The 6,419-nt window shown below is 52.9% G+C and overlaps 1 protein-coding gene across 3 annotated transcripts in view; it reads right to left on the minus strand.

The window, feature by feature from the left end:
• MAMLD1 (mastermind like domain containing 1) overlaps window positions 1–1,019 on the minus strand; it is a 147,006-nt gene extending 145,987 nt beyond the window's left edge. For 2 of the 3 annotated variants that reach the window (XM_058441612.1, XM_058441616.1), the window contains exon 1: window positions 383–531. The gene's annotated coding sequence lies outside the window, so the exon portion shown is untranslated. Of the gene's footprint in view, window positions 1–382; window positions 532–902 lie in introns of those variants that run through there. The other variant, XM_032757789.2, reaches the window with a different exon arrangement.
• Between the last annotated feature and the right edge of the window lie 5,400 nt (window positions 1,020–6,419).

A 6,419-nucleotide genomic window follows, 5' to 3' on the forward strand; every position in this document is an offset into this window, starting at 1 on the left:
GAGGAGAGGAGAGGAGAGGAGAAGCGAGGAGAGGAGAGGAGAAGCGAGGAGAGGAGAGGAGAGGAGGAAAGAAGGAGAGGAGGAAAGAAGGAGAGGAGGAGAGAAGGAGAGGAGGAGAGGAGGAGAGGAGGAAAGAAGGAGAGGAGGAGAGGAGGAGAGGAGGAGAGAAGGAGAGGAGGAGAGGAGGAGAGGGACCAGAGAACAAGAGAGCTTGCAAGAGGAATGACAGATACCCGGAGGACCCTGAAGTGTCACAGGGACGGGAGTCTCATCACAAAGTAGCCTATTCAGCCCCCATCCCCCTTCCCATTTTCACCAGAGCCTGACCCTAGGGCTGGCGGCCAGGCCCTTCTCCTCCCCTCGCCGTGGGAGGGGCACTCACCTGCAGTGGGTGGCTGCTGGGTGGGTAGCGCCAGTCCCTCCGCCCACGCATCCGCTCACCAGCTCGCGCCCTGACTGCCAAACAGACCCGCTGTGGCGGCAGCGGGGACCAGGGCTCTCAGGTGGCAGTTAGTGAACTGCGCCCGCTCCATCCCGGCCGAGTGCCCCACTCCCCACTTCCCAGTCCCCCACCCTCAGCGCGGACGCTGTCGGCGTCGCCCGCCAGTACGCTTAGCTCAGAGTCCAGGCTCGCTGGCCAGTCTCCCGTTCCACTGGACCAGGCCACGCGATGCTCCCGCCCAAGCTGGGCTGGATTGGCTCCCTCCGCAGTCATCCCAAGACGGACACCTGCGGCTTCTGCAGGAACACAGGTTCCTTGGGAACTGCCGGGCGGGCCAGAGAGCCCTGTCCACCATCTGCCCTGGCGCCGAGGCCAGCGACTCCCCTCCCACCTATCCCACCTCCCGGGTATTTGGCTGCACCCCTTCTCCAGGATCCCCTCCCCGGGTGCGTTTCCTAACCTGGACTTCTCCAGCCGATGGCAGCTGCAGGGGCTGAGCACAACCCGGGAACGCCGCGTCTGCTCCGACAGCAGCAGCGCTCAGCTCCTGTCCGCACCTCTGAGTAGCAACCTGTCACCAACACATCTGGTCACGCTCAGCGGAGCTGCAGGCCACGAAGAAAGGGGTGGGCCCGCCGCCCACTAGGCCCCTCCTTCCCTCCACGCCCACGCTCTCGGCCCTCGGAAAGCGCTGGGGCCACCTCCGAGAACCCAGCGAGATCCCTTCGTGGGCTACGTAGGCGCAGTGAGGTTGGGCGATTGCCTCCTAGCGTTTCACGAAGTTACCTGGAGGAAGAGCGGCGTCCAGGCCCAACCACGAGACACATGCAGGGGCTGTGGCTTCGCAGCCCCAGCTCTGCCAGGATGCGCCCAGCCCAACGGGGCGAGGCTGGGGGTACACAGTTCGGCAGGGCAGTTGTGAAGGAATCTGCCTTGTCTGGGTCCAGTCCTGTCTGCTCTGCAAAGGGCAAGCAGCCAGAAGAGGTTATTGCTCTCTGGTGACTGAACCTTACCTTCAAGGCCCTCCAGGGAGAGCTAGAGTCATCTCAGGGTTGCCAGTGCCCCGGTAGAACTGCGAGAGTGCGGGAGTCCCTTGAAGGAAATCTGATTAAACAAAGTCGAATGGGAGATGGCCATGCCTATCACGCAGCATTGGCAGGATGCTTTTAAAATTCTATCTGCAACCTCGAAGCGCACTAGCCAAGGAGATGGAAGGTGGGTTTCTGCTCCCAGAACCTCCATTCAACCCTCGGATCACTTGCTCTCATCTTCCTCAGTGGGACAAATGATGCCCATTCCCCTGGAGCATCGTAAGAAGCCTGTAATATCGCAGCCACACGTCTGCGAGATGGCTAACTGCCTGCTTGGCACCAGCACCTGGATGGCCACTAGAAATCGCAAACTCCACATAACCTGACTGAACCGAGTTCCTGATCATCCCCCAAGTGTGCCCAGCCCATAGTCTGCTACCTCAGTTCGTGGCTACTCCATCCTTCATGTTGCCCAGGCAGAAAGCCCTGGAATCCTCCCTGATTCTTCTCTCTTGCTCACACCTCACAGCCAGTCCGGTAGACAATTCTGCCGTCTGCATCATCAAAATGTATCCGCAATGTCAGTCTGCTCATCCATTGCTCCCCCCGGGTACCAGCCAGCAGCCTCTCCCCCCAGGATTACTCCAGTAGCTGCCGCACAGACTGCCCTCATTCCTCCTTCCCTTCAACCCCCTCCTTGCAGTCTATTCCCCGATCTCTGTGCCAAACCCCACAGCGACTCCCCATTGCACTCAAAGTAGAACTGAAGTGCTTCTAGTGGCCTCTGGGGCCCTTCAGGCATGTCCCTCCTCTATCTCAATAACGTCATCTTCCCTCCACTCACTCTGCTCCAGCCACACAGACCTCCCAACTCTTCCTCAACACATAGAGACATTCCTGCTTTACTTAGGACTTTTGCTTTAGCTGTTCCCTTGGGCTGGAATTCACTTCCCCCAGATATCTCTGGGCTGGCTCCCTCATTTCCTTTAGTCTTGACACAAATGTCACCTGGCCACCCTATGTAACATTTCAAAGCCCTACGCCCATCTCTGGCACTTCCTCTCTCCTTCCCAGCTTTGTTTTCTCTTTAGCGCTTACCGCTAGCTGACCTCCACTATAGGTTAGACCCCAAGAGGGTAGCGGTCAGCGTCTGTTTTGTTCGCTGCTGTCTTCCCAGCTCCCAGCACAGTGCCTGGCATGGAGTATCTGTTCAATGAATGTTAGTAGATTCTGCTTTCCTGGAACTTTTCAGGAAACTCTGGGGGCCGCCGCACTATACACACCCACTGGAAAAGGGGCCCATAGATGTCATCACATTTGAAGGTGGTTCATTACCTAAACAAAGGTTAAGAAGGCTGGAGGGCCAGCTTCGGGTCATGTCGCCAAGGGGCAGTGTGGCACACATGCACTGGTGGCAGTCTTACAGGCAGTCACCAAGGTACAGAGAGTGATTCCTTCAGTTACTGGTGGAGAGAGGTTTCCTTGTGGTTGTCACCTAGGGTATCCCAAGGTTGATGGACAAATGGGAGAGGAGGACGGAGACAGAGGCTGGGTGAGGACTTTCTCTTCACTGAGTAGACTGGCTCTGAGAGCCAGGGTCCTTTTTTCACCCAAAATGCAAGACCAAGTCTGGAGCTCAGCAGCACATCTTCCTCCATTAACGTAGAACTAGCCTGTGCTTTACCTGCAGGGTCCGCGTCCCCAGTGAGGTGTTGATCATCATCTCCATGTTCTAAATGAGGAAATCAGACACTCAGAGAGGTGGAGGCACGTATCCAGGGGCACACAACCCACGAGTGGTAAAGCAGTAAAGCAACTGGGCCTCAAAGCTTGGGCCATTTCCGCTTGCTATGTGGTCACCCATGTTTAGTGTGTGCAGTCCTGGCCTGTGGGTCCAGGCAAGGAAAAGAATACCATGGGGTTTCAAGGAGCTGTCCTTCTCCTAGGGGAACTCCTGGTCCTTTTGCTGAGTGGTTGCTAAACAAAAAAGCTGGGCTTAGGCTACTGGGGTCCAGAGATACCATGCCGGGGCCAACATGAGCCCTGTCTTTGCTCTGACCCAAACCTGGAGCTCAATGGATTTGAAAAATAAAATCACCAGCCACCTGTCATTTATAGTCATATTCCTGTGAACAGATGGCAAGCTTTCCCAAGTTCATCTGACAAATGCTGGGACTTAACTGGGCAGCCTCTGGAATTCTGGGTGTGGCCTGCACAGGTAGGGGCCCACGGAGAACACACATGTTGACTGGAAAGACGAAACACACACCCAGTGGCTCTATTTCTCATTACTCCCATGCTCAAAAGCCTCCTGCGGCTTTCTACTGCTGACAGCACTAAATCCCAACATCTCAGCTTGACATGCAAGGCCCTCCATAGGGAGCACCAGTCTCTATTTACTTCTAGATTCTTCTCTTGGTACTTTCACACACGCACCTGTGTCTCCTGCTTGGCTGGACTGCTGACTGGACACCTAATAATTCCTGGTTCTTCCCACTTCTGCCCCTTTGCTCATATATTTCCCATGCCAGCTCTCCTTTCAAAATCTTGCTTGGGTTGAGCACAGTGTATCACGCCTGTAATCCCAGCACTTTGGGAAGCCAAGGATGGAGAATCGTTTGAGCCCAGGAGTTCGAAGCCAGCCTGGGCAAGAAAGTGAGATCCCATCTCTGTTAAAAAAAAAAAAAAAAATCCTGCCTGGCCTTCAAGGCTCATCTCAAAGGCCTTCTGCTCAGTGAAGCTTGTCCTGAGTCCCATCGCAGCACAGGTGCCCTCCCTCCCTTGGACATCCTCGGCCCTAGCTGTCCTTTTCTGACACCGTAGGCCTTTGTCCTCACTTCTTCCTTGTTTCACAGTTTAACAGTGCCCAAAACAACTGGAAACAGTTTCCCCAAAGCCTCCCTGATGCACTCATGGCTAATCCTCAGCTGCAGTGGGTGTGTGTGTTGGGGGGTGTTCAGGGTACCCTCTGGATGGCAGAGTATGAATCCAGAGAGAGGAAGTGAGATGATGGATGTGGCCAGCACCTTCTGGCATCCACCGCTTCACCTCTAATGCTCAGAGGCCATTGGCTGTGCCCAACTGGAGGCCACCACGCCCACCTGCTCCCTTGGCTCCCAGCCCCCTACAGCCATGCCTCACTCAGCCAGGCAGACGCCACACCCAAGTCCCTCAGCAAAGCCAGAGACCCCCACCCCCCAGGCTCTTGAGCTCTAGGCTCCTGGGGCATTGGCTCAGGGCTTGTGGACTCCTCATCTGCATAGAGTCCTAGCCCCAGGGAACCTGAGTTCTCTGACCACAGCTTGCTGGAAGCCACAACCAACAGGAACACAGGAATGAGGACAGACAAGTGCCCTTGGGAAGGCCTAGGGTGACGACTACCCCATGCAGAGGAAGTGCAGGGAACTTGATCTGGGAGGCAAAAGGCCCTGGTGTACATCCAGATTCTGCTGTCTCCCAGCTGTACAACCTCCTGAGCCTCACAGGTCTCATTTGCAAAATGGAGTCACAGTAGTAACGGCCTTATTGGTGTGTAGTCAGGGTTTTAGTTCTGTCATGGACAGGACCACCCTAGTCAAGATGTCTACCCCATCAGTCATTAGCCCTCAGAGAAGAGGATGCTATTGTGATTGTTCTCCTACATGCCCTAAAAGACAAGAGGCAGCCAGCCTTGAACCTAACCAAATGAAAAGTATTCGGACAAAAGCTCAGGTCTTGCATGTACGTTCAAAACATCTTGTGATATTGAACACTCTGCAAGTGCTTGATATGTCTGGCAAAAAAAAAAAAAAAGATGAGTCTGTGCCAGGTAAGGAAACAGATTGGGACACTCACAGAGGACACATCAGCATTTTGCCCCAGTGGGGCAGAGGAGAGCCACTGGGAAACAAGTTGACTTATTTCTTTTTGCTGTGTTCTTAAACAATTTTAATATTCTTGGGGATGTTGAAGAAACACAATGGAAACAAATGGGAAATTGTTAAAATATTGATTGTAATTTCCTGGCGACTTCACTGATTTAAAATACAGGAACCTTTAAGAAAAAAAAAAAAGCCCTCATTAGCAAGCAAGCAGTTAATTAAGGGCCTGTAGAATGGTTTGCATCGATTTCACCATGAAACCAGAAAACTATGGCTACAAGTCAATTTTTCCCTCCGTAGCTGCTTACTTACCATAAATGCTGTTTCCAAAATGCCATAGGTAATGCTACCAAAGCCTAGATAAGGATGGGAAATGGTCATTTAAACAGAGATGGATAAACAATTTAGGGAATTAATGTAAATCCAGATGGCTGCCAGTTTCCCACTTGCACCATGCATAGGACTGAAAGACATTGTCAAAGCTCTTATATAGAAAAAAGTATGCAGATGGCATGCTAATTATTACTCTTCATGCAATGACATTATTTTCCAAGAGAAAAGGCACAACTCAGGACCCACATGGGAAGAGGCTCTACCCACTGTTCTAGGACCCTTCAGACCATTTGCAATTTTGTGACTTAAAAAGCGAAAACAACACAACTCTGGCCTATGCCTGTCCTAGCAACCATCTAGGCTGCTGCTGCACCATCACCACAATCATTCTCAAGGTTAATATGACCTAACGCCAGGGAACCAGCTGGGCCCACCGTCGGGCAGGCACACTTTCCAGGACGTCTGGAGAAAACCAGACAATGTGCTCCAGGTGACCTGGGTTTGGAAAGCACAATCATATAAGCAATAAAAGCAGCTAAAGCTTGAGGGCACACCTATTATGTGACAGGCCCTGTTCTTAACATCTATGAGCTCAATGACGCCTTGTAAAAACACATTTCAGGGCTAAGCGAACTGAGGCTCAGAGAGGTTAAGCAATTTTTCTGAGATCACACAGTTACTCACTGTGGAACCATGATTTGGATGTCTTAGGCAGTCTGGAACTGAGCGGCCTCAAGAGTAGCCTATTAACAT

This window comes from Hylobates moloch, unplaced genomic scaffold, assembly GCF_009828535.3.
Source record: "Hylobates moloch isolate HMO894 unplaced genomic scaffold, HMol_V3 SCAFFOLD_7, whole genome shotgun sequence".
NCBI lineage: Eukaryota > Metazoa > Chordata > Mammalia > Primates > Hylobatidae > Hylobates > Hylobates moloch.